The 27,773-nt window shown below is 40.3% G+C and overlaps 2 long non-coding RNA genes across 2 annotated transcripts; both read right to left on the bottom strand.

The window, feature by feature from the left end:
* Nucleotides 1–5,210: 5,210 nt before the first annotated feature.
* On the bottom strand, nt 5,211–9,713 carry LOC139645379 (uncharacterized). The gene is made up of 9 exons (XR_011695233.1): nt 8,977–9,713; nt 8,617–8,730; nt 8,001–8,101; nt 7,583–7,704; nt 7,198–7,318; nt 6,799–6,904; nt 6,438–6,504; nt 5,692–5,803; nt 5,211–5,420 (listed from the first exon to the last, which is right to left on the bottom strand). It is a non-coding gene; the product is annotated as an uncharacterized lncRNA (long non-coding RNA).
* A 711-nt stretch (nt 9,714–10,424) lies between these two features.
* LOC139645380 (uncharacterized) lies at nt 10,425–11,206 on the bottom strand. The gene is made up of 3 exons (XR_011695234.1): nt 11,125–11,206; nt 10,784–10,854; nt 10,425–10,536 (listed from the first exon to the last, which is right to left on the bottom strand). It is a non-coding gene; the product is annotated as an uncharacterized lncRNA (long non-coding RNA).
* Nucleotides 11,207–27,773: the final 16,567 nt, after the last annotated feature.

The raw sequence follows: 27,773 nt of genomic DNA, 5'->3' as shown, positions 1-27,773 counted from the left end.
TCCGAGAACATCAATTTGGTGTTGGGAAACAACAAATCAATTTCCCTGTTATCTGACTTCATCCGCCACATTAAACTAAGCCTGTCGTTCCCTGCCATGCCAATGCTGTTCCCGCCGAGGTGAACCACCATCACATCTGGGTCGTCGCGGGTGGTCGCCCGCGCCGAGAGGAGAAGAGGCAGCAGGTGCTCCCACCATCTACCGCCTCTACCGTCCCAGGTGATATGGCAATTCATCCCCAGGTTCTGGTCCAGTTCAAACGCTTTTAAATGAGCATGCAGCCTGGTGATCAGGGAGCTCCCGACGATCCAAACGCATGGAGCGTAGTCAGCCATAGTGAGGAGACCTACAGGCTATGGCGAGATTTGCTGCATTTATAGCCAGCCCCTCACTGTGATTGCCTCAAACGTTTCAATCGACACTGGCCAATCATGTGAATGCTATAAGAACAACCCTCCACGCCCACAACCTGATGCCATCAACCTGATGTGTTTGCAGGGACCCCCTGCTGGCTGGGGGCTGTAACTGCAAGGCTGAGCCCCGTCACACTGTAAATTTGAGATGCTTTGTGTGTTCATTGTTTTAAACTTGGTGTGGTGGTGCTGCCGGACGATTCGTTATGTAGCTCGCTCCCTGTCTCTCAATTTCCTGTCTCACTGGTTACAGGCATGGGTTAAAGTGGGCCGGAACGATCCGGAACGGCGTTCTGGCACCTCCGATTAATAAGTAAATAGATCTGATTGGCAGTTTCATACATAATAATGTCAAGCGAGTTCACGGGGCTGCCGACTCTCACGCACTGACCGTGCGACTCACGCAATTGACATTTTTCACACGCTCTCAGCCACAAGTCCATTTTCTCACGCAGTGAAAAACAAATTCATAACTGATAACGTTGTGAAAAGAGATACTAACAGCAGGACAGACGAGACAGAGCAGCACCGTGCAGCAGAGAGTTATTCAGACCATCTGAATAGCGAGAAATATACACAAATCTATTATATTATTATATTATATTAATCTATAGCTATATATTGTAATTTATTCCCATGCATGCTGCTCAGAGTAATCTCAGTCAGCTGCTCTTCTGCGTCTCTCCCTCTCCTCTCAGGCAGGAGTGAGAGTGAGTTGCTATGGTTATGGGGACACTCTGTGTCTGTCGCTCTGAAACGTTCTCGCAAAGGTTTTTTAGGTTAGTATGCCTATGCAAAATCATGAATGTAAGCACCTCAATGCTGAAATCTAGTAATGTAACATAATTTTACATTTTTGTAAGGGGTTAGGTGGTGTAGAAATGCAGGAAATTTGTTTTAAATTACTATTTTTTTTGGACCCCCCCCACCAATTATGTATCTATCCCCCATAGAAATGCAGGAAATTTGTTTTAAATTACTATTTTTTCTGGTGTAAAATGTTGGCCATTCAAATTAATACAAAAATCATGAATGTTGTGCAGTATTTAATATGACGTCATTATGTAGACTTTCTCTCAGCACCCCCAACCCCCAAATCTAATTGTGAATACCTGAAAAAAAGAATACGATGTAGCCTATTAGAAAAGTAACAGTACACTCATTGAGCCGCACATTCATAAATCTGTCATTGTGAGGTTATAGCCTGTTCCAATGGTCTATTACGCTACAAGTTTGAAATGCGCGCCGGCGCCAGATACAAAGCAACGTCACGTGCGCATGAGCGACTATAAAGCTGCCCGCGAAGGCGTTCCAGGATTCCTACAACATGTCTCGCAACATGATGCCGTCATCGACAAAGCTGCTGAGAGGGGGGTCGTTTGAAGTGGACATGGTCTGCGAAAAATTCGAGCTGCTAACTGTAAGTAGAAGTAGATATAATAGATAGAATTTAATTAGGTCAGCACGGACACCGTGTCTTGGCAACATGTCTTTTTCATTTTGACAGTATGCTTGTGGAGACGAGATGGTTAGCAGGGTCGAGTTGGCCAGGCGAGTGGTGGCTGCTGGCAGCGTCGTAGTGGAGGTCCTTGGCCGGGTGGAGCGGCGGAGCTCAGCTAATGCCCAGCGAGCAGAGTTTCTGCAAAAGAAGGTGAAGGACCTGGAGAAGAAACTAGAGGACATCAAGGAGAAAATGGAATGGCTCGAATCGGCGGCCTGTATGGAGAATGGTGGGTGAAAAAAACATTAATGTTGAGTGCTCAGTGATAAATGTTTAGGCATATAACAGAGGGCAGTCTGAACAATGTTTTTTTCTCTCTTTGAGATGATATGATCGCTGCCGCCGCCATTGCCGCTTCCCTAATCTCTCCCGCCGCAGCCGCCGTCATGTCCCCCACCCCTCCCGCCGCCGATGTCCTCCCCACCGTCGCCATGTCCCCACCGTGAGAATGAAGGATTCGGAGGGAGAAGGGGACATTTGTTGAAGTTGTTTTTATTTGCATTTATTTGAAAAAGTTTAATAAAAAATAAGAATGTTTAAACTTTTGAAATTGTATTATTATTAATTATGGGTTATGCATGGAATCGATACAGTTTTTGGTCCTATTGACTTCACGGGCTACCTTTATCTGAAAAAAGCACAATGACCAGCAGGTCTAATGGAGTAGGCTATAGTAATTTAATAGTCTTATAGGTTTGAAACCTCAGTGTTTCATCTGGTAGCTTAAATAGGGTTACTACTGTAAATACATGCAACACTACCATGTCAAGCATGTCTCCAAAGTTGGCCTCAACCAACCAGGTACAGAGTAGGCTAATCAATGCAGTAGCCTAATACTGCAATGTAGTCTTGCAGGTGATTTATGGCAATAGCATATATGAGCTCAAATATGTTTAGGACAGTTTTGGTGGGATCATGATGACTGTGCTAAAACATGAATATATGAGACCAATTGTGTTTTCACTGAAGTGGCTTCCTGTGTCTTACAGGGTTGAACAGAAAGTAGGCTAATCTTGCTGACCTACCAATATATTAACGACCATGTATGTAACTGAAATAACTGATTACTGTATCTAATATGGTAAGATGTATGAATTTCCATGTAGTACAAAGTTGGATAATATAGTTTATGTTTTAGCAAAGTCTATACTTCATATACTTTGAGTGGTAGCTTGAAAATGTTTTCTTCAACAGAAAGTACCATATGGTTAAGTCTGACATGGCAGTAGGCTATATGTGATCAATTATTTTTTTATTTCAAATTAATTTAATAAGTATACAGTGAAAATAGAACATAGTCAGGTACTTAGTTATTCATTCAGTGGAAAAGTGGAAAAAGTAACAAAGAAGGTAATTTGTCATTTGCTTTCAAGATTTATTTATATTTGTTGCGTCAATCATAAGGTTTTTGAGGTAGGTGTGTTCACAATTAGGCAAATGTTGTTGTCTCAAGTTTCTTTTTTGAGTCTTAAGCTGTTAAGCCCATGCCCCAGCCCTAGGAAAAAACGCCTAAAATACCATACCCCAAATAACTCTGGCATAGCTCTTCAACCATAAGGCCTATATTTCTGGTCTCTGTTGATAGGTAAAAAGCTATGGAATATGATGTAAGTAAACCTATATCTGTTACCATTCCAGAGTAAATGGAGCTGCAATAAAGGAAAAAATACTATTTTCATCCTTGCCTAGTATGTAATCTAAATTTCAAAGGCAATATCACCATTATAACCAAGATCCCATGGATAATGATGCAACTGAATGTCTTCTCCTACTGTTTGACTACAACGGTGACTGTGCATTTGATGAAAATACACTAATAGGCTATACAACAGTTATGTGACAATTTAATATACAACGCAAAGATATACTCAGTTGGTGTCCATGTTTTGGCTACGTTTACTGTTTATATGTTGACTGGGAGTTTTACTTCAAAACAGTATTTATTTCCATGTAGCCATGTTACAAAAAATATAAATCTCCCAAAAACAGTGAAATAGTAATATGAATACTGATGCGCATCGAATGGTAAGGCTCATGGGTGTCAGTACTTCAATACAGCCACCAGATGGCGACGAAGGGGTTAATATAGAACGTCATCGAGGAATTCAGTCTAGCTGGTAACCTCTCTGACGATCGCTGTGTACTTCCCGTTGGTCCTGTTGAAGTCTGCCGTTTTTGGCGAAAAAAACACAAGCCTTGGGGAAATATTTTGGAAAGAAGATAGATTTATATTAGTGCGACTGAAGTTTGACTGCAAAGTTTCCCCGTCTCCGACGTTGTATCCTTGAAATCGTGGTGCGTTTAGGGTCATTGGAAAGCTCTGAATTTCTAGTTTCCAGCTGTATCAAGCATGTTATTCTAGACTGACGAGAAAATTATACCGGATCTTTTAATCACAACTCGCTCTTATATTTATGAAGTTTATATTTGTACAACGTTACCGTTACAATACTTCCTAATAAGACGTAGTTTGGACAAGATACTACTGGTTTACAGATTCTGACAGCTGAAGACCCCATGTTTTCAAAACAGTACGACATTCATATCTTCTGTAAATAGACCATCTTCCATCGCGATTTTTCGTAATTACGGCTTAACAGGTTTATTGCTGGCCAGAAATACCCGAGACCCAGACAGCTTTTAGCAAGTAAAATAAATGCTCACTTGAATAGGCTATACCGCTGTGAGAGCAGTGTTGTTGCTGAATCCTGGACTGAATCCTTTACAGTGTATTTTCACTGTGTAAGATACACACACAGCTCTGTATCCCTCTATTTGGTTCTCTGTGACCTAGTGCCAGTGAAAGTGCTACTACTACCATTACTGCTGCTACTACCACTACTACTAGTAGTACTGCTGCTACTACCAGTACTAGTACTACTACTACTGCTCCTAACACTCTAGCAAAATGCTAACAATTGCAATGCTGCACTTCTTAGCAAAACTAATGAACGCCAAGTCTAAGGGACTGTTGCAAGGGCAGCAAGCACAATTATATTGTCTTTACAAAATTTAGCCTTTTCTATAATATAGTTTATGTTTCAGCTAAGTCTATACATATACATTGAGTGGTAGCTTGAAAATGTTTTTTTCAACAGATAGTACCATTATATGGATAAGTCTGACATGGCACTATATGTGATCATTTATTTTTTATTTCAAAGCCATTTAATAACATATTGTATACAGTAAAAAGAGAATATAGCCAGACAGTTGTTAATTCAGTGTAAAATTGAAAACAGTAACAGAAGGTAATTTGTCATATTTGGTGTCAAGACTTATTTATATTTGTTGGTCTTTAACATACTAGTTTACAAGGTTTGTAAGGTCTAAGCTCCTGGTTCAAGAGAACAAATGACCTTGTCTTCAAATATTTACTAGTAATAATACAATGGAATATACACAGAATAAAAACAACAAGTTGAAGTAGGTGATTTCAGTGGGGAGGATGTCTGATGTAATGAAGTACATCTGTGTTACAGTGGTCTGGTGTGGAATGTGTTTTTCTGAAAAGAAATGAAAGGAAATATGTGTTAGTAACTAGAATAAATACAGAAAGTTCTACACTACCTTGTACACACTCAGGATAAATGAAATACATAGCAGAAATCTTTCATTAATGTACCAGTCACCATCATGCACAGTACAATCCATAATAATGAAGCTACAAGCTTTGACATTAATGTAAACCTGTGTGCACTTCAATAGATAGAGACACCCCATATGAAACAATAAATTGTAACACTAGGCTTTACCAGTGACTTCTATAACCTTTACCTTGATGTGTTCTTGTTTTTGTATGCTGCTTCCTCAGTGGAGCTGCTGCTGTTCTCTGTGTGGTCTTCACTGTTGTCATCTTTTTAGTTTATCTGTATCAGCTGTCCTGAGCCTGAAAATAATCAGATAACACACTGCAGAGTCAGTTCTATCACAGAACCCTCATAGTCACCATCATGCATTGTACAATGTATAATAATGAAAATATAAGCATGCACATCAATGTAAACTTGTGCGCACTTAGATGAAGAGACCACATATTACAACATGTGCTGTGATTGGTCTAAGCATTTATGGTTCTGTGTTGGTGATTGTACAGTATACCGTTGAAATACTATATGGCAGCTGTGTTCTTTTTTTAGGATGGAAGTAATAACAGGAGATGTCATAGTGTTTACATTCTGTGAGAGTTGAGTTCTGGGATATTTTTCACCATGAATACAGTTACATGTAGTAATCTTTCTAATTTGGGAATGAACTGTTTTCCAGATCTATATATTTGCAGCACTCCACACACTGTCTCTCAGCTACTGGATACAGGTAGGAGGAAATATGAAGCAGGCCAATGACTGTCGTTCTGGTCGTGCATCACATTGTGTAGTTTAATTTTTGGAGAGCTGTATGTAAGCTATGGCGAGATCCTTTGTGGGCAACAACACACATGCTTTGTACTGAGAGCGATGCTCCAGTGTGTATAGATATGGAAGTATAATTTTCCCATTACCAGTGTCATGTAGAATCTTTACCTCAATGTGTTCTTGTTTTGGTGTGCTGCTTCCTCACTGGCCTTTATCTGTATCCGCTGTCCTGCGCCTGAAAATAATCAGAGAACATCAGTAGTTCCATCAGTTCTAGTTGTTTTATATTGAAATTAGATGATGTTTCTTGTTTATGTGGTGATAATATAATTCATGGGAAATGGTGGAAATAGTGAAAACATGATTGTACAACATAGCAAAGAGAAAAACAGCAACAGTTAGCATTAGACATTGTCTTCCCACCTGTACCACCTGAAATACCAATGTATTTCTTTCCAGGAGGAAATGTACATTAGTAATGGTGACAAAAACGTCTACATTAGGCTTTAGCAGTGCTATTTTTCATAACCTTTATCTCAATGTTTGCTTGTTTGGGTATGCTGTTTCCTCATTGGAGCTGTTGCCATTGTGGTGTTCACTGTGGTCTTTGCTGTCCATTAACGCCTGTGCTGTGTCTGAAAAAAACAAACAAACAGAACATCAGAATCTTCATTACTGTTAATCCTTTTACATTTTCACTAGTGAAATGTTTTTCTGGGCATGTGTTGGTAACATATTTTAACACATGAAACACACTGCATACTCATTTCTTTACCCACACACTCACCGACATGCACAGTGCAATCCATAATAATGAAGTTGTAAGCATGCATACCAATGTAAACCTGTGTGCAGTTTAATAACGACAGCCCAAGTGACACAATTTATTGTGATACTAGGCTGTACCAGTGAAATTCATAGCCTTTACCTCAATGTGTTCATGTTTTGGTGCACTGCTTCCTCTGCTTCCTCACTGGAGCTGCTGCTGTCCTGTGTGGTCTTCATTGTCTTCACGTCATGTTCCTTTATCTGTATCCGCTGTCCTGTGTCTGAAAATAATCAGAGAACATCAGTATCTCCATTAGGACTAGTCCTTTCATATCGACATTAGTAAAATGTTTTCCTATCTATCAGGTGATCTCATATTTTATGGGAAATTTTACAAATAGTGAAAAGATTAAAAGGAAAAATGCAACATTTAGCATTAGATGTTGTTTTCCAATCTGCACATATCCATGGCTGTACAGAAGGAAATATTAGTAATGAAAACAAAAAGTTTTACACTAGGCTTTAGCTGCCCTATTTTTCCTAACCTCCATCTCAATGTTTGATTGTTTTGGTGTGCTGCTTCCCTCTGATTCCTCACTGGAGCTGCTGTCATTGTCAATGTGGCATTCACTGTGATGTTTGCTTTGGTTTAACAGGTGTGGCATGTCTGAAAAAAATTACAGAACATCAGCAGCTTCATTAGTCCAAATTTTTCTTTTACATCTTCATTAGTGAAATGTGTCTCTGGTCATGTGGTGATAACATATTGTAACACATGAAAATACACTGCAGACTCGCTTATTTACCCACACAGTCAACATCATGCACAGTACAGTTCATAATAAAGAAGATATAAGCATGCACATCAACATAAACCTGTGTGCACTTCAACAGATACAGAAACCCCATATGACAAAATATACTGCGACACTAGGCTTTACCAGTGAAATTCATAACCTTTACCTCACTGTGTTCATGTTTTGGTGCACTGCTTCCTCTGCTTCTTCACTGGAGCTGCTGCTGTCCTCTGTGTGGTCTTCACTGTTGTCATCGTCTTCCTTTATCTGTATGTGAAAATAATCAGAGAACATAGAACAGAGAACATAAGTAGTTCCGTTAGTGCTTATCCTTTTATATTAACATTAGTTAAATGTTTCTCTGGGCATGTGGTGATGATATATTTTATAGGTTATTGTGAAAATAGTGAAAACATTTTAACATATAATGGAGGGAAAAAACTGCAAGTTGTAGCATTAGTCAGTGTTTTCCCATTTGCACCCTGCCATGATGCTGAAAACTGTTTTTGTGGCTATACACAAGGAAATGTACATTAGTAAAGAGGACAAAAACAGTAAACTGTATACACTGCATTGTATACAAACTTTCAAACACACAAAATGCACTGCATGCCTCCCCTCTACTGATTTTTCCACACACTCATGACCATGCGTACAGCAATCCATAATACTGAAGATATAAACATGCACATGTGAATATTTGTTGCCTTACACAAATACACACACTACATGACTAAATATACTGCAACACTAGGCCTTATCAGTCATATTATAACCTTTACCTCACTGTGTTCATGTTTTGGTGCACTGCTTCCTCACTGGAGCTGCTGCTGTCCTCAGTGTGGTCTTCACTGTCTTCACGTCATGTTCCTTTATCTGTCTCAGCTGTCCTGTGTCTGACAGTAGGTCCATTAGTCCTAGTCCTTTTATATCACTATTGGTGAAATGTTTCCCTGTCTATGTGGTGATAACATATTTTATGGAAAATTGCAGAAATGGTGAAAACATTATTTTACAACATAGTAAAGAGAAAACGGCAACATTTAACATTAGATGTTGTTTTCCCATCTGCACATATTCATGGCTATATAGAAGGAAATGTAAATTAGTAATGAGAACAAGTTTAGCTGTTTTTTCCTAACCTTTATCTCAATGTCTGTTCAATTTGGTGTGTTGTTTCCTTACTGGAGCTGCTGCCATCGTCGTCATGGTGTTCAATGTGGTGTTCACCTTGCTTTAACAGCTGTATTACCTTGAAAAAATTAAGTAGTGGTCTATAAATCTTTTCTTCAGTAAAAAACAAAAAAGGTTATTTGTCATATTTACTGTCAAGCAACATAATTCAACATAATACTCAACAAGGGATGGAAATGCAAAGTCCATGTTTCAATACAATGAATGAATGCCCCCCTTAGATACTCAATGTGGACACAAAAACTTCCACAAACATCTCATTAAGGGAAAAATGGAAGAAGGGCCTCACAAATAGGGATCCCCTTTCCAGGAATGTCAGGCATGCAATGAGTGCCAAGAGTGGGTAAACAAATATTAAATTACAAAATGTAACATACACAGAAGTAAAAAGGAAGTAGTAGAAGTAGGTGATTTCAGTGGATTGGAACTCTGATGGATGAAGTAAATCAGTGTTACAGTGGTCTGGTGCTCAAACTGTTCTTCTGAAACTAAATGTTACGCCCGGCTTAGGGGAAAACTGAGCACAACACAAAAGTGACTCCCCCATTTTCCCACTCCCAAGGATGACCAGTGCCACGGCAGATGCAGTCCAAACATAATTGACTTATTCATCAGAACAAGGTAGAATAGGCGTCGGGGAGAGCACGGCCCAAAACAATAAACAAAACAATCTATAGTATTAACAACTATCTTACCTAACTTCATCAAAAGAAAACAAAAGAAAATACAGGTCTCTTACCTACCTCCCTAACATAAACAGGAGAAAAGATGTCAAAAGAAAAGGCTTCTCACCCCTACAACTACCAGGACTGCTCTTTTAGAAGATATTTACAGTATGTGCAACAGAGATTGGCACATTAACAATCCTAACATTGGTGATTGCTAGGCAGCACAGCACAGTCTGGTCGGGAGTCAGGAAAAGAGAGAGAGCGAAGCTGGCATCAGCGGGCGCCATTTTAAAGCAGGCGGCATCAGTCTCCGTCCAATCACAGGCCACTAACTGCAACTTGGCACACTGAGAAAACACACAGAACAGGGTGAACAGCACCACCCTCAGGCAGGCAGGGAAAACAGCACAAAAACCACAGTCAAATACAAATACACATTATGGCCTGGGGTCATAACACTAAATAAAAGGAAATACATGTTAGTAATTACAATAAATAGAAAACTGTACACACTACCTTGTACACAAACTCTGAAACACATGAAATACACTGCAGACACCTCACTTTCACTTGCCCACACGTCTTGCACAGTACAATCCATAATAAAGAAGATATAAGGATTCACATCAATGTAAACCTGTGTGCACTTCAATAGATACAGAAACCCCATATGACAAAATATACTGCAACACCAGGGTTTACCAGTGAAATTCTTAACCTTTACCTCAATGTGTTCATGTTTTGGTGCACTGCTTCCTCTGCTTCCTCACTGGAGCTGCTGCTGTCCTCTATCTTCACTGTTGTCGGCAGTTTCCTTTATCTGTATCCGCTGTCCTGTGTCTGAAAATAATCAGAGAACATCAGTAGCTCCATTAGTCCTAGTCCTTTTATATCGACATTACTAAAATGTTTTGTTTGTGAAAACATTATTTTACAACATACTAAAGAGAAAAACTGCAACATTTAGCATTAGATGTTGTTTTCCCATCTGGACAAATCCATGGCTATACAGAAGGAAATGTACATTAGTAATGAGAACAAGTTTAGCTGTCCTATTTTCCTAACCTTTATCTCAATGTCTGCTTACTTTGGTGCGTTGTTTCCTCACTGGAGCTGCTGCCATCGTCGTCGCGGTGTTCACCTTGCTTTAACAGCTGTCTGAAAAAGTAAAAAAAGTACATCAGCAGCTACAATAGCCCTAATCCTTTTACATCTTTATTAGTGAAATGTTTCTATGAGCATGTGGTGATAACATATTTTAACACAAAATACACTGCAGACTTACTTATTTACCGACATAGTCCCCATCATGCAGAGTATAGTTCATAATGAAGAAGATGTAAGCATGCACATCAATGTAAACTTGTTTGCACTTAACTAGATACAGAAACCCCACATGACAAAATATACTGCAACACTAGAATTTACCAGTGAAATTCATATCCTTCATGTTTTGGTGCACTGCTTCCTCTGCTTCCTCACTGCTTCCCCATCTGTATCAGCTGTCCTGCGTCTGAAAATAGTTGAATAGCAGTTGAATTAGTCCTAGTCCTTCTTTTATATCAACATTAGTGAAATGTTTCCCTCGGTATGTGGTGACAATGTATTATATGGGTAATTGTCAAAATAGTGAAAACATTAGCTTACACCAAAATATAATGAAGTGAAAAAATGCAACACTTATCATTAGATGATGTTTTTCCATCTGTACAATGCCATGATGCTTCTTGGTAAGCATGGTGTGGTGGCCAAAGTCTTTCTGCAGCTATACAGAAGGACATGCGTATCAGTAATGAGAACAAAAACAGGGAATTGTATTAAGTACGTTGTACACTCTCTCAACTTTCAAACATGTAAAATGCACTGCACATTTTCCTTTATTCACCCACATTCATTAGCATGTGTACTAGAATGCATAATATTTGACATATACTGCAAATATGCCCTTACACACAGCACATGACCAAATATGACACTGGCTAAGACACACTGGATGCAAAAGTAGTCTTTACCAGTCATTATTCATAACCTTTACCTCAATATCTACTTGTTTTGGTGTGCTGCTTCCTCACTGGACCTGCTGTCATCGACATTGTGGTGTTCACTGTGGTCTTCATCTTTGTTTAACAGCTGTGCCGTGTCTGAAAAACAACCAGAACATAAACAGCTGTATTAGTGCTAATTCTTCAGTTGTATCTACATTCATGAAATGTTTTTTTTGGGTAAGTGGTGATGCCAAATTTTCTGACAAATTCTCAAAGTAGTGAAATGTTATTTTATAACATTTATAAGATGCAATAATAAGATGAACAGAAAAAATGAACACTTAGCTTGAGATTTGTTTTTTTCCCATCTGCACGCCGCCATGATGCTTCTTGGTAAGCATGGTGTGGTGACCACATTTTCTGTGGCTATACTAAAAGGACACATATGTTAGTAATGGCAACAAAAACAGGAAACCGTATACATTATAATATACATAAATTATTCAACATACAAAATATATTGCAAAAACTCTGTTCCACACATGAATCTTCATGTACACTATAATCCATACTATTGATGATTTAATCATGCAATTACATGTGAACATTTATGCACTTAGCAGTCCTATTCATGATTTTTACCTCAATGTCTTCTTTTGTTTTGGTGTCCCGTTTCATCACTGGAGCTGCAGCTCACTTTTTGTTTACTTTATGTTGCTTGATCTCATCAAGGCAGTGTGCCCCCCACACACTGCCATGATACTGCTTGATAAGCATAACATGTTAATCTTGAAAAGAGCAGTAGTATAATGAATGACAAAGGAAGTCTGTCCAGCCAATATAGAACACTGTGCCAGTATGAGCCCGCTGTACTCATCTGTAAACATCCCCAACATGAGTAAATAATGTGCAATCTCACTCCTGATTTAAACAACAATAAGCTAAAGGGACGGCTGACACTGCTGGCTTGTGACAGCCCGCTCAGCAGGTCAGAAACCGAACACCTAGAAGCAAATCATTGTACCAAGAGCTGAGAACAGTGCATCACTCCCCACTGAGTGACATGTGTGTACTATCATATGATACATTACTCTTTTATTGATCATAAGATAGCACAAAGGTTTCACAGAACCCCCAAAAAAACATAAACATTAATGAACAATAACAATGTGGAAACATTGGTGTGATACAGACATTTCAAGAGTTAATGACAGTGTAAGTCCACAGGAGCCTAAACAGTTCATTGTAGTGGTATGAGCCCTCTGTACCCTGAACATTTCCAACATGAGTGAATAATTATGTAATCTCACTCCTGATTTAAACAACAATAAGCTAAAGGGACGGCTGACACTGCTGGCTTGTGACAGCCCGCTCAGCAGGTCAGAAACCGAACACCTAGAAGCAAATCATTGTACCAAGAGCTGAGAACAGTGCATCACTCCCCACTGAGTGACATGTGTGTACTATCATATGATACATTACTCTTTTATTGATCATAAGATAGCACAAAGGGTTCACAGAACCCCAAAAAAAAACATAAACATTAATGAACAATAACAATGTGGAAACATTGGTATGATACAGACATTTCAAGAGTTAATGACAGTGTAAGTCCACTGGAGCCTAAACAGTTCATTGTAGTGGTATGAGCCCTCTGTACCCTGAACATTTCCAACATGAGTGAATAATTTGTAATCTCACTCCTGATTTAAACAACAATAAGCCAAAGGGACGGCTGACACTGCTGGCTTGTGACAGCCCGCTCAGCAGATCAGAAACCGAACACCTAGAAGCAAATCATTGTACCAAGAGCTGAGAACGGCGCATTGTTCCTCATCCTGGGCCATCACATGGTTAATACACAGTAAACAGGATTGTGATAGCTGTAATACGTTTCCAGTACACCTGACTGGAGGCAGAGCTGTGGTTGAGAGATGTACATGTGATCCAGGAGTGTGTGTTTTTCAGTCGTTGCAGCTCTGATGAGTTGTGCATATCCTCTTGAGTGAAACAGCTGGAATATGGGTTTATTTCCACTGGATGAGAGGTCCTCATTAAAGTCACCACAGACGATGATTGGATGGTGATCCATAATTTCCAAAGAATCCAAAAGACTTTGCAGGTTTTGTAGGAAATTTCCAACACTGTAACATGGAGGTCTGTAGACAGCAGCAATCAGTGCTGTGATTGGGGCCTCAATCTTGACGACTACAAACTCTAGGTCCGTCACATTTTGTATGTACTGCTTGGCCTGGGCTTGAATATGGCTTTTACAGTAGATAGCGACTCCACCTCCATCTTTGCTTGCAATGTCAGGATAGTTTGTGTAAGAGAGGTGTCTGTTCCGTGTAAACATGTTGTAACCTTCCAACTGGAGATTTGTAGAAACAAAGGAGCCAGACAGCTTGGTTTCCGTTACACATAACACATCTGCAAGTGTCAACTCGTGATGCCGTTTGATGTCCTCAATGTGAGATGGTAGTCCTTGGGTGTTGTGGTGAATGATTTTGAAGGTTTGGACTTGGTTTGTGACCTGTACATGTTCCAAAAGTGGCATTATACTGCTGAATGATGCTCTTTTCATGTTTTCCAGTGAAGTTGTGATGTCAGGATCAGCATATATTTTCTTTTCATCAATGTCTGTCATATACAGTCCATGAAGTGACGTTGTTCTACTTAGTGCAACATAGGCCATTCCTGGTTCAAATACACGTTTCAAGGAGACCACAGCAGACTGCAATGTCATACCTTGAACTTTGTGGGCTGTACACGCGAAGGCTAACTTCATGGGGAACTGCCTGCGAACCACTCCTTTTTTGCTCATGCTTTCCTCTGTTCTCTCAATGTACACCAAGTTGTGTGGTCCATCTTGTGTCTTGTTGCGGTGTTTCTGACCTGCACTTGAATTGTCCAGCTGCAGTCCAAGCATCTTTACTGCGTTTGTTCCACTTTGTGTCTCAGTCACAATCTTGGCTATCTTTCCAAACGCACCGTTCACTAGGCCATCTTCTACATCTATATTGCGAATCAGCATCACACGAACTCCCTCTGCGGCTTGTATGGTGTCGGGTAAATCTCCTTTTTGACCCTTGATGGGTGTAGTCTGTCTCCTCATCTGTCCTGTTGTTGGGTCTTTTTTGTAGTCGTCTGCATCAATGTTCATGATGTTGGTATGGAGGGCAAATACTGTATTTGCATTGTGTTGGTCTACTTCCTTGTTTGTTGCAAATACGTGCAGTACGTCAGGTGGGCAGTCTTTGGGGTCAGTCACAGCCTGCGCAAGCAAAGCTTTGTCACTCTCACTCAAAGGCTCTTTCTTTTGCTTCACTCGTATTCTGTTCAAGAGCTCTGCAAAAGCAAGATCATCTTTCTGGCGCATGATCTCTGTAAGGGTGATCATCTGGAAGTGGTCTTGCCACAGGTCAAGTACGTCCTCCTCATACACGCAAAGTGGCTTGGCTTTACAGAGGGGCGGCAGCTGGTAAAAGTCTCCTACAGCTAGAACCGACATCCCTCCGAAAGGTTTCTTGCTGCCTTTGATCTGCTGAAATCTCCAGTTGACATAAGCAAACAGGTTCTTCGAAACCATGGACACTTCGTCGATGATCAGGATCTCCGCATTTGATAATGTCACTCTCACTTCGTCCAGTGCATTTCCAAGTCCTTGGTAAGGTGGCTTCAAAGTTCTTGGCAGTTTTAAAACGGAATGCAAAGTTTTTCCTGAGATGAAGGCTGCAGTGCCAGTAAAGGCAGTCAGTAGCACTGTGGGCGTAGACATGTCTGCTTCCTGGTGTAATCTGGGGAGTTGGTGCAGTATCTTGGTTGCCTCCATATGTATGCATTTGATGAGATGGGATTTGCCACAGCCAGCGCCTCCAGAAACAAAATAAAAGAACTGTTCGGGATTCTGGCCCCACACGCGCTTGTAGCACCAGTCACGGACAGTGTAGAATACGGACGCTTGTACTTGGTTTAGGCTTTGATACAACTTCTGCATAGCAGCAAGGGTCATCTGGGGTACCTCTATTGCTGGTATGACTCCACCTTTCTCTCGGGGAAGAGCGCTGTAGTCCGGAACGTCATCTTGTTCATCGTCTTGTTGGGGATGTATCTGTTCTTGCTCTTCGATGCACTCCAAACGAACTAGTTCAACTTCAGGTGCAAAAGCTGTCCATGCGTTCTCAAATGGCCCATTCTGTTGAAATTCATCAATTGCTCTGTCAACTTCTGAGCTGTGTTGTTCGTAGTCTTTCCTGTTTCTTTTGACTATCATTTGTACTGACTGGATGCAGTTTGTTCCTGGGAGTTCAACAAAGGCATTTTGGTAAAATTCCTTATATGTTGGGTATCTCTGGTTTTTTAGCTGCGAGTCTGAGCGGTTTGGGAGATACAGTTTCAGCAATCTTCCGTAAAACTTTTCGGGATGCTTTTGCTGTGAGAAGCGGGTATATCTGATGATCGCCGGCTTTCCTCGAGTTCTTTTCTGAATGTGTCCCATGTCATTTAGTAGCCGCACGACATTCTTCCCTTGTCTTTGCTGGCCATAGACAATCCTGTATTTTGACGCAAATTCTGCCAGACACATGTTTTCAAACTCTGGCGTTTCAGGTCTTGCTCTGTATTTGTCTGGTAATCCTGACATCCACACATCTTCAGAATCTGGCATTTTGTTCTGTAAGGCACTTAGGGGGAGACTCATTTTTAGTGCATTGTCATCTGTTTGTATGAATACAACAGTGCGTGAACACATCTTCATTGGTAAGCTGCATGTTCTTGCCACAGACTCTTGAGCACTTACCTGTCTGTGCTTGGAGTAAGCCTGCATTATTTGCTTCATTTCCTCTCTTTCATTTACATCTGTTGCACGCATATCCTTCAATATTGTTTTAACCTCTTCATCCCTAGGCCTATTTCTCAGGCCTCCTGCCCGAAATGACATGCCCCAAATGAATCAGGAATAGCTCCTCAACCATAAGGCCTATATGCATATTTCTGGTCTCCTTTGATAGGTAAGAAGCTAAGGAATATGAATCCAGTGTAAATAAACCTATATCTATTGCCATTCCAGAGTAAATGGAGATGCAATAAAGGAAAAAAACATATTTTCATCCTCGCCTAGTATAAAATCTAAATTTAAAAGGCAATATCACCATTATAACCAAGATCCCATAGACAATAATGCAACTGAATGTCTTCCCCTACTCTTTGACTACAACTGTAACTGTAAATTTGATGAAAATACACTAAAATACAGCATTTATGATACAATTTATAAAGATATACTCAGGCGGTCTCCATGTTTTGGCTATGTTTACTGTTTACATGTTGACAGTTTACTGGGAGTTTTACTTCAAAACACTATTTATTTAAATATAGCCATGTTACAAATAACATAAATCTCCCAAAAACATTGAAATAGTAATAAAAAACAATGAATATCAAGCAATATTCAATATTTCATATATGGGCCACAGAGCTCCATTCTATACAGGCAGATTTATGGAGAACGCTGGGGTCCTTCCTCACGTGTGACGTATCGTTGTTTTCGTGTGAGTCAGAGGAAGAAAATGATATATGGCTCATTGGTGTCAGTGCTTCGATGCGGCCACCAGATGGCGACGAAGAGCCATAGCTCCCTCAGTAGGGATTCAGTCTGTCTGGGCTAAAATGGCTGGTGAAAAGCCCCCGTTCACCGGAGAGACACAGAAACGGTTTCATATTGACGGCAGAAACGTGAGTAACTAAAATGTGCCGTTTTTGGCGAAAATAACATAAGCCTTGGTGAAATATTTTGGCAAGAACATAGATTTTTGTCAGTATGACTGTAAAATGTGAAGTTTGACTGCTACTTTTCCCCGGAAACGGCGGACTGTGTCGTTCCATTTTCGAGGTGCGTTTACTGTCATTGGAAAGCTCGGAATTTCTAGTTTCCAGCGATACCAAGCATGTTATTGTAGACTGACGAGAAAATTATCACCGATCTTTTGATCACAACTTGCGCTTATATTTACGAAGTTTATATTTGTACGACTTCATTGTTAAAATACTTTGTAATAAAACATAGTTTGGTCAACATACAATTGGTTTACAGATTCTGAAAGCTGAAAACCCCATGTTTTCAAAACAGTATAACATTCATATGTTCTATAAATAGACCATCTTTACATAGCGAATTTGCTGCAAGATGGCTCAGCTGCCCCCGGGGCCGGGGGCGCTCGTGATGAAGAGGTACTCACTCATCTCATGCTCTGGCTTGGATATGTAAGACAACATGTACATGACACAACTGTGGTGGTCCAGAATGTATTGAATGTCCATGTTTGCATTCCATGCTCTTAGCAAATCTGGATTGTATCCATTCACCCAACAGTCCTTTGGGTCGCGCTTCATGATAATGACACTTGACTTACATACTTGTGCAGCGCATCTCATGTAGTCTTCGTAACTCAAATTGCATTTCAACAGTACGTCTGACACGTTATCCAAAGAGGAGTTTGGGTCATTGAGCAAATCCCACACTGGTTTGAGCTTCATCTTGGCTTCCACTGTTGACTTTGGAAGATCATTGTCGTTTGATTGTGACTCCGTGGCGTCTGCGTTGCTTTTTGCCGTTTCTTGCTTTTCTTTAACATCAGGGGGCTGTGGGTGGGTTATGATGGTTTTAGCCACGGGTAGTTTAGGGAATCCAAATCTACACAATACCCGGCCTTTCTTGCATGACTTGGAATGATTTCTGCTGTGAACTTGAACCTCAGTGACAATTTTGTGGAGCTCAGGGTCTTTGCTGGGGTCAGGCATTTGGCACATTATATAACGGTCAACAAAGTCACACACTTTCTGATCAGGGTCCTCTTCAAACACAGGGGCATCTTTTATCCAAGCCAGTAAATGAATATGCGGGCTTCCTCTGGCCTGATACTCCACTCGGTAAAAGTAATCATCCACTTTACCAATGGGCTGGGCCGGTGACATGAGCAGATCTCTCAGTAGTGCATCAACACGTTTTTCGAACATGCGCATGACAGTGACAGGGTTGCTTCGCAGGATTTCACATTTTGTAGCCCAGTCAAGCTCTGAAAAGTCCACCTGTTCACCTTGTTGAACCTTTATTGCTGTTATGATCTCAGGCCATCTCATTTCAGCTGCACTAAATGTACAGAAGAAGGTAGGCTTCCCCAGCTGTCTGACCATGGCAAACAGATCGTTGAGTGTTTTTTGCCACTAAGCTGGAGTCCCTCTCAGTGGTTGCATAAACCGTGTCGCATCTCTGTTGTGTATCAGTCTCTCAACCTGATGCTTATCCTGAAGCATGCTGTTGGAAATGGGACGTCCGTCTCTGGTGATGGGTTTCCCTTTCCGCAACTGGATAGACATGCTATTTCTAGCCATGTGTATTTCTGTTACAAACTGGGCAAAGAAGAGGTAACTCCACAGAGAACAGCCTTGTATTGAAGTACATGCTTGGGGATAGTTTTATTTTTCTTTCTTCATCAAGTGTATTCTGTCCATTGGGGAACTGAACAGGGAACGACATCGCTTCTAGTTTTGGGATTGAGAAAAAGCCAACAGGTCTGTTTCCTTGGGCAGGCGCAACACTGAATATTCCCTCACCGTATGATAAAGTTTCCTGTCCTATGTCAGCGGGCTGCATGCATGTGTCTAGGCGTAAGACCAGGTCTGAGCTCATCCCTGTCTTCCTCTGCATTGACTGCTTCTGGCTCCTCTGTTTCCTCTGGCTGTTCATCAGGATTATTTTCATCGTCAAACGTGGCATTGTCATTTATTGTTACATCTTTGTATTCTGGATGCATCTCTTTCAGTTTTGATAGGCCTGCTAGCACATTTGCCATATTCACTGTCTGGAAGTATTGATGTCCTTTGTAATTTAGGTGTCGTTTTAGCTTCACCTTCAAGAGCTGGGATTCACTGCTAGGTCTTGGCAGACAATTCACTGTTGCCTCCACCTCAGATGGCACACACACGACAGCACCATGTATAGCTCTTTGTTGTCCTTTGGGCAGTGCAACAATTTTTGCAAATGGCAGGATTTTTGCTAGAAGCTGTCTTTCAAGTACATTCAAGTCACACAATTCTGGGGGGATGGGTGACAGCTCTAATTTATTTTCCACCGCTATGGACGGCATATGTCCTGTCTTCAGATGGTTATCACAAGTATGGCAAATCCATTCTTCTCTTCTCTCTGGGGGAAATGCACATGTTTCTGGACCTGAGCATTCCTTGTCACAAATATGAACATATTTTCCTGTCAAGCAAGCAGCTACCACGTGAGGATTTTTAATGTACTTTGTTCGGTTACAAAGTAGAACTTGATTAGGGAACAGGGTTCTGTGACAGATAGTGCAGATACGGGTGGGGCCATGTCGAGTACATGAATGGAACACAGATATGGCAGTTTGCATCAAACGGTTCTCTGTGGGCTGCTTTTGATCATTAAGCTGCAGTATTTGCTGGCGGTTAAGGTAGAATTGTTTGTATTTTGTTTTTATTTTCAATGCACACTGCATCTTATGAAGGATGTGAAATGCAGCGTTTTTGACACATTTGTTCCTCTTGTCCAGGGTACAGCGTTGTATGTGACGCAATCTGAAAGTTGGGTCATTTTGATACCTGGTCTGAATCCTTTGTTTTTGTTTCAGTCTGTACTCCTCGTTACATACGTTGCATACCTTGATGTAATGTATGTTTTCTGCTTTTGTCTGAAATCAGGATCTCTGTTGTATCTCCTGATCATGTATCCCTTCTGTCTCTTTTGGAAATCAGGATCTCTGTTGTATCTCCTGATCATGTATCCCTTCTGTCTCTTTTGGAAATCAGGATCTCTGTTGTATCTCCTGATCATGTATCCCTTCTGTCTCTTTTGGAAATCAGGATCTCTGTTATATCTCCTGTTCATATATGCCTTCCGAAACTGTGAACAACTGACATATTTGTTTTTGTCAAATTGTCGTTTTTTCTCCTTTCTTAGTTCATGAGAGGCAGCTGCATCTTTATCTTCTACACATTGCTTTTTCATGTTCCTTTCCATGCGCATTGCTTCTCTTTTTCGCCGTTGTTTATTTAATTTGCTCATCTTTCTGTATTGTCCTTTGTTTTGTGGGTTTTGGGCTCCTACACTTATTTGCACTTGTGGTACAATTGAACTCTCTTGTGAGATCTGCAGATGAGTTGACTGTCCAGAATGTTGGCTGGGTCGGGGCTCTCCACTTGTCTCTGCCTGTGGTACAGTTGAACTCTGTTGTGAGATCTGCAGATGAGTTGACTGTCCAGAATGTTGGCTGGGTTGGGGCTCTCCACTTGTCTCCACTTGTGGTACAGTTGAACTCTCTTGTGAGTTCTGCACATTAGTTGACTGTCCAGAATGTTGGCTGGGTTGGGGCTCCAGTTGAAATGACACAGGCATGAAGTCATATTGGGTTTTATCACCACGATGTTGGAACAACATGTGTATCTTGTTAATCATGTCACTCAGGTGTGTGAAAGTCAACATCACAGCAGTTCCATGACCAGTAGGGTGGGGCAGTCCATTGGGAGTCCTTGAGTGAGAGTCAAAGAAGCCATACCATCCAGATCTGTCTCTAAACACAGCAATGCACTCAGGAGGAACAATGAGTAATGCGTGGCTGACAGATGTTGAGAGACACTGAAGTCTGTCGGAAAGATTCAACCACCAACTCTGCATGCGATCAGTACGTGTGGCTCTCAGGTATCCCATCTCCGCTGGAGACTTGAGTACACTGTATGTATTTTGGTTTGTTGTAACACTCTGTGGCACATCTTCCATGCTCAAGTGGTTTCCTCGAAATTTCCCCTCAACAATAAGGTTTGCCTTAACACAGGTGTACAAAGAATCACCCTCCTGTAGTATTTTGTCAAGGTCAGGCTTCCTCAATTGTGCTCCTTCATTGTGGTAGGCCAGAAATGTCAGAGCTACACATGTGCACTGATGATTTCTTGAGAAGGGAGCATATCTGACATCATTTTGACAATGAGATGCCTGCACAGATGTACAGTTGAGGCCAAAATTATTAGCCCCCCTTGTGAAATCAGACAAAACCCTTGATTTCTCCATGGAAATGACCATTAATAACAAGTGTTTATAGTTCATTTGTTTCCAAAATAACAAAGACAAAATGTCCACCAAGTTAGATTAGGATATTTTATTGATGCACTGAGTTGAAACAAGAAAAGGCAAAAATGACACGGCCAAAATTATTAGCCCCCTGGCCATTAATAGTCTATAGTGTACCCTTTCTGAGCCACAACTGACAACAACCTCTTAGAGTAGTTCTTTACAAGGTTGGCACATGTCTCTTGAGGGATTTTGGCCCATTCTTCCATTGCAAATTGTTCCAGCTGGTCCAAATTGCGTGGTTTCCGAGCATGGACATTCACTTTGAGCACCCGCCACAGATTCTCAATAGGATTGAGATCTGGGCTCTGTGCGGGCCACTCCAGGACCTTGGTTTTGGTGTCCTTTAAGAACTGTTGGACCAATTTTGACGTATGCTTTGGGTCATTGTCTTGTTGGAAGACCCAGCGACGACCTAAGCCTAGACTAAGAGCAGATTTCTTCAAATTATCCCTCAAAATGTCAACATAATTTTCTTTTTTCATGATGCCATGCACCCGAACAAGGCTCCCTGTGCCTGAGGCTGCAAAACAGCCCCACAGCATGATGCTCCCACCACCATGTTTAACTGTGGGAACTGTGTTCTTAGGGTTGAAGGCCTCTCCCTTTCTTCGCCAAACATAAGCAACATCCATGTGCCCAAACAGTTCCAGTTTAGTCTCATCAGACCAAAGGACAGACTTCCAGAACTCATCTTTACCTTTCAAATGTTCACGGGCAAACCTCAGTCTGGCTCTGATGTGCCGCTCTTTGAGTAAAGGGGTTCTTCTGGGACGATGGCCCTGAAGCCCACCACGATGAAGAGCCCTCACAACTGTGTTCCTTGAAACATCAACTCCAGAAGAGGCCAGGTCAGCAACAATCATCTTGGCAGATGTCCGGGGCTTCTTGCTGACATCTCTGACTATTTTCCTTTCCAGAGTTCTTGAAAACTTGCGCTTTCGACCACGCCCAGGTTTGTTTCTTACAGAATTTGTTTCCTTGTACTTAGCAATGATGCAACGTACAGCTGTTCTAGACACTGTAAAACGCTTGGAAATGGCAGTATAGCCTTCCCCCTTATTATGAGCCTCCACTATCTTCTTTCTGAGCTCAAGACTTATTTCCTTTGTCTTTGGCATGGTGAGTAAGAGTAGTCCCTCTCAATAATGTGTTCAAGTGCCCTGTTCCTTGGAGTCCCTTAAGTAAAGCTGTTTTTTTCAATGCTGATTGAATGCTCAGGGGTTGTTGGGAAGCCAATTGACTGCACCTGTGTGGTTTGAAAGCTGATTGGGTGATTAGGTGTGTTTTGAAAGCAAAAATTCACATGGGGGCTAATATTTTTGACCACCCCTTTTTTCACTATATTTGATATAAAGCCAGCCTAAAAAAAGTATTTTACATTCCAAAATGTACCAAAAGCTACTAAATAGCACTGGTGAATGTTTGATTATATCAGGTTTTATCAATGATGCAAACATTGGGCAGAATTTTAGGAAAATATTCCATAATTCCTGGGGGGCTAATAATTTTGGCCTCAACTGTAATCCTGGGTGTGATGACAGCTTTTGCATGTCCTGTGCCAGAAATCTGAACTACAGGTTTACCTTTGCTTGGCTGTTGAATCTGTGACTCTTCAGCTGTCTGATCAGGTAGCTGAATGAAATATTAAATAATGGTGTGACACCATTATTATTTGTGCAAATGCGTTATGTTTATAGTATTGAGCACAATTATAGAATATCTTTCTTTTTTTGATGGGCAACTAGGGCTGTCCCTGACTAAGATTTTTCCTAATTGACTAAGATTGATCAAACAAACCAGTCTACCAGTGGTATAATAAGTGTTTTTTTTCAACTAGGCATTTTCATTTTGAAATGTCAGTGTTTATTTTTCAATGCTGCACTTTGTAAATTAAAGCTGCAATCAATCCAGTGCATGGTCAAACTTAGCAATGACATCTGAACACCCAAATGTCTGTAATGAGAGTAATTGTGGTTTTCAAATACCAGATTGTACAGTAGTACAAGGGCAGTGCCTGAGTTTTTTTTTTTTTAAATGCTATGTTAAACAGCCAAAGGCCACAGGGGATGGTCATCCATTGCCGTAAATTCAATGATAATCCTCTCGTTTTTTCTTTTTTAACTGCATCCTCTAATGTTTGCTGCCTCAGTATATTCTTGTTGTGAGCTAGCATATTGTGTGGGATCTTGCTGTACTCCATCAAATAGTGTTTGTTCAAATACCCAATTAAATTAGTAGTATTGTAATTAGCTTTGCTGCTGTCACCCTTCCAAACACAACAGTGTAATTAACTGTTTGACTATGATCAGTGCAGTCGATATGGGGGTCTGTTGGTTGATCCATTGAATTGTTGATTTTTCGGGGACAGCCCTAGAAGCAACTAACATGTGACTGGTGCAGACAACAACTTTATACTTTTATACCAAATACAGTGGTGTTACATTCTAAATAGGGAAGGTACATAATGCCAAAGTGCATGTGGGGGGCATTCTGTGTGAAAAACAGTAGCTTCAAATAGAATTGTATTACAATCAGTGACATGAAATCTTAACATGTTCAGATACATGCAGCAACCAAGGCTGAGAGAGAGTAAACATCTCATCACACATGATCACTAGAGTCTGAGTGAAATGGTATTAGGGAGTTATAATTTGTTATTCTTCTTTGAAGTTTCCATTGTTTCAGTCTATAAACCATGTGGTTGACTTACTGTAAGTTAAATCCACATCAGATGCAACACCACTGTACAATTGAGCATTTGCCAAATAGTGATTGATTAGGGAATTGTAGTAAAATTGTAGCAGAATCCACGTTTCAATCAAAGGTTTGAAAATATTGACAGCAGTAACGAAAGGGTGTAAGATTGAAGAATATTTTGCAAACAGACATTTAAAAGAAAAGTAACTTCACACATTATGTTATGATGAGCAGCCAAATAAGATATAACCCTGGGTGTCAAGCCATATCTACAGTGTAACTGCTGCCACTGGACTTTCAAGTATTGTGTGATAATGACGAGTTAGCAAAGATATAACTGAGTGTGCTGCAAATATGCTGTGTCTGTACACTGTAGGACAATGTATGTACCTGTTTGACTGGTGCCTGTACAGTTGGCCCGTCCATCTTACGCCGGCGCTTTGCTGCCCCTTGGTCTGTCAGGCCTTCAGGTATCTGATGACAAATAGTAACATTTTCATGTCATTTTTTCAAAGTGTTTGCTCTTTAAAGGTCCCAACAGGATTTTCCTTGCCTCTTTGATTATAAAGGAGTTGGATGTGCTATCTAAACATCGTGAAAGTATCAAAATGCACGGTCGCCAACTAAATCCACACAATCCATATTAGAAAAGCGAGCCTCTAAACCAGCTGTTTGGACTTCCGTAACTTTCATTATCATTTTTGTAAGAAATAATAGACTAACAGTGTTTTTTTTTGTTTTTTTTTAAGTGTTTGAGCGGTTGTCATTGTTTATTACTGGAGAGTTTTCCCTGCCTGTCTGCTGCCTGCTCTGCCAGTGCTGTGGTGTGTCACCTTTGAAATTTGAAACGGTTAGCCAATCACAACAGAGGGGTCATTAATATTAATAAGCCTTAAAGACACAGGAGCAGAAACAACCTGTTATTGGAAAGGCTTAGAGAGGTGGTGCAAAATTAACATGTAAAAATGGATTGAGAGTGTTTTTGGTAGATGATACCAGACAAACAGCTTTTACAGTTTTTCTTGATTGCTAAGACACATTTCTTGAAATTATGCTCCATTTCCCAAAACTCTAAACACAAATGCATAACTGCACACTCATCTTCACAAACTTCAAACTTCCATGTCAAAATTAAACTCTCCACTCAAAACCATGTAATCTTACATCTAAACCAAACTTTGCCTTCAGACATCACACACTACAAAGTAGCCGTTACACACTGGTGAGATCAATTCAAAACACTACTGTAAAAACCTGTTACTGCAATGAATAATGGCACTTATGGTTTTCCCCCAGAACAACCTCTTTACATGATGAACACAATATAAAGACACAACACATGTATACATTTTCAACATTTTAAATTCCTCAATGTACTGTAGTAAAATAAACTGAAATTGAGTGAAAAAGTAAATGTACTGTAAAAATATGCAACTGATAAAGAGCGTAGAATACAGTAAAATAATGTCCATGTATTTACCAATATAAACCAATTTTAAAAAAACAGTTTGTAGATAAAGAAAGAAATCACATTTATTCTGCCTCAGCATCCCAATTTAAGAATCTCATCAGAAACTATTTGTCTCCTTGCCCTTGCCCTTCCTCTTCCACCTCCTCCCCTGTGTCCTCTTCCTCTACCTTCAGGTCTTTGTGGATCCATTGTTCCAAAACAAGTGAACTGACCCATGGCTCTTTTATCTATCTATCTATGTATTTATCCTGAGGTTCTGATTGGTGGGTGAACAATTTTGAGTCTTAGTGTTTGCACCTGGGGAATTGTGTGTTAATTGGGTTTGAGCTGTGATGACTTGAGTTAATGATATTGAATACCAGTGCTTCCTAAATGAGCACATGGTGCAGCCAGTGATATATGAAGGGATTTGTGTGTAGAGTTTTTCACAAAAAGTTCAACAAATGTGAATATGTGTGAAAACAGGGGAATAGTGTTTATAGTTTTGGCAAATGGGTCTGTCTTTTGGTAGATGGCGTCATGGTTTGGGATGTTTAGTTAGTAGGCCCAGTTATAGTGTGTAAGCGATTGAGAAAAACTGTAATAGACCTCAAGACAAAGTAAAACACTGGAAAGTGTAGAATATGGGACCTTTAAGCAGACATTAGCAGACAAAGGTGCAAATATATCTTGGATATTATTGTCAAATGCAGAAGAAGGATACACAATTCTTTACAATGTACCTCTTTGCTGGTGCCGGGCGGAATGGTCTGTGGATCTGCCAGGTCCATATTTGTCCAGCGGGTTTTTGCAGCCTGGGATCTCTTGCCTTTCCTTGGCATCTTCAAAAATATCAAACAAAAATGTTGTAATTACTAAATAATTCTTGCAAAATTGTGGCCTATCAAAAGTCTGCTAATGAAATGTAATATAATATATGTATGGAAAATATTGAAGACTGAAGCTTTAAATTGTTCTCTCTGGTGGATGGTAAACACAGGGATCCTGCAAAAAGAAACAGCAATTTAAAGAACGACCATTACTTTTTACTCAGTAGATTAACAATGACCTTAACTGCAAGCCACTGTATCTGTAATGACAATTTACCATATTGCATGAAGATAGAATGACACAGTAATGTGAGAGGTCAAAGACTCTGTGACACACTCACCAAGACAAGAAGTTGCAACACTAGAAAATCTGTCTCCTGAGCTGCTTTATCAGGTGTGACCCTGCAATGTAATAATGAAATAAAGCTGTGAAAAAGAGAACACTTCATAGGGACATGCAAAACTCCACTTATTCAAGGTGGAGTGGTTGGTGGGTTGTCCAAATGATTAGTAAAGTAGTCAGCTCAAGAGTGGCTATATCTAAATGGCGCTGTAATGTAGATAGCCTTAAGAATACGTTTCTGGGTTATCTTGTTGATGAAAACATGAACTGTGTATTTTTTAAGAAGAATGCAATTTCTCCTTAAATTAATTAAGAAAAGGGCAAAGTGAAATGTAAAAGATCTTTATGGTCTATTTCTTCCTTTGTGTTTTTGTTGAATATGGACCTGCAGCCTTCATCTAGTTTACATTTTCTACGTGACATATTTTAGATGAATCATGAAAGTTTAATAGGGCTGGTTTAAGACAGCTTTTCCCAATCTTTATGAAATTAGTGGGATTCGGCAACTATGACAACATCTGAAAAAACATATACAAATGAACTATAGCATGCAGTGGTGCATGCCATTGTGCACAGGCTCAAAATATAGATTTAACTTTGATTGGGTTATATAAAATTG

The sequence above is a fragment of the Centroberyx affinis genome, unplaced genomic scaffold, assembly GCF_046629955.1.
Source record: "Centroberyx affinis isolate AG114_WGS23_722 - 3 ecotype Tasmania unplaced genomic scaffold, CSIRO-AGI_Caff_v1 ptg000852l_1, whole genome shotgun sequence".
NCBI classification, from domain to species: domain Eukaryota; kingdom Metazoa; phylum Chordata; class Actinopteri; order Beryciformes; family Berycidae; genus Centroberyx; species Centroberyx affinis.
This window is presented reverse-complemented; position numbering and strand designations above follow the sequence as displayed.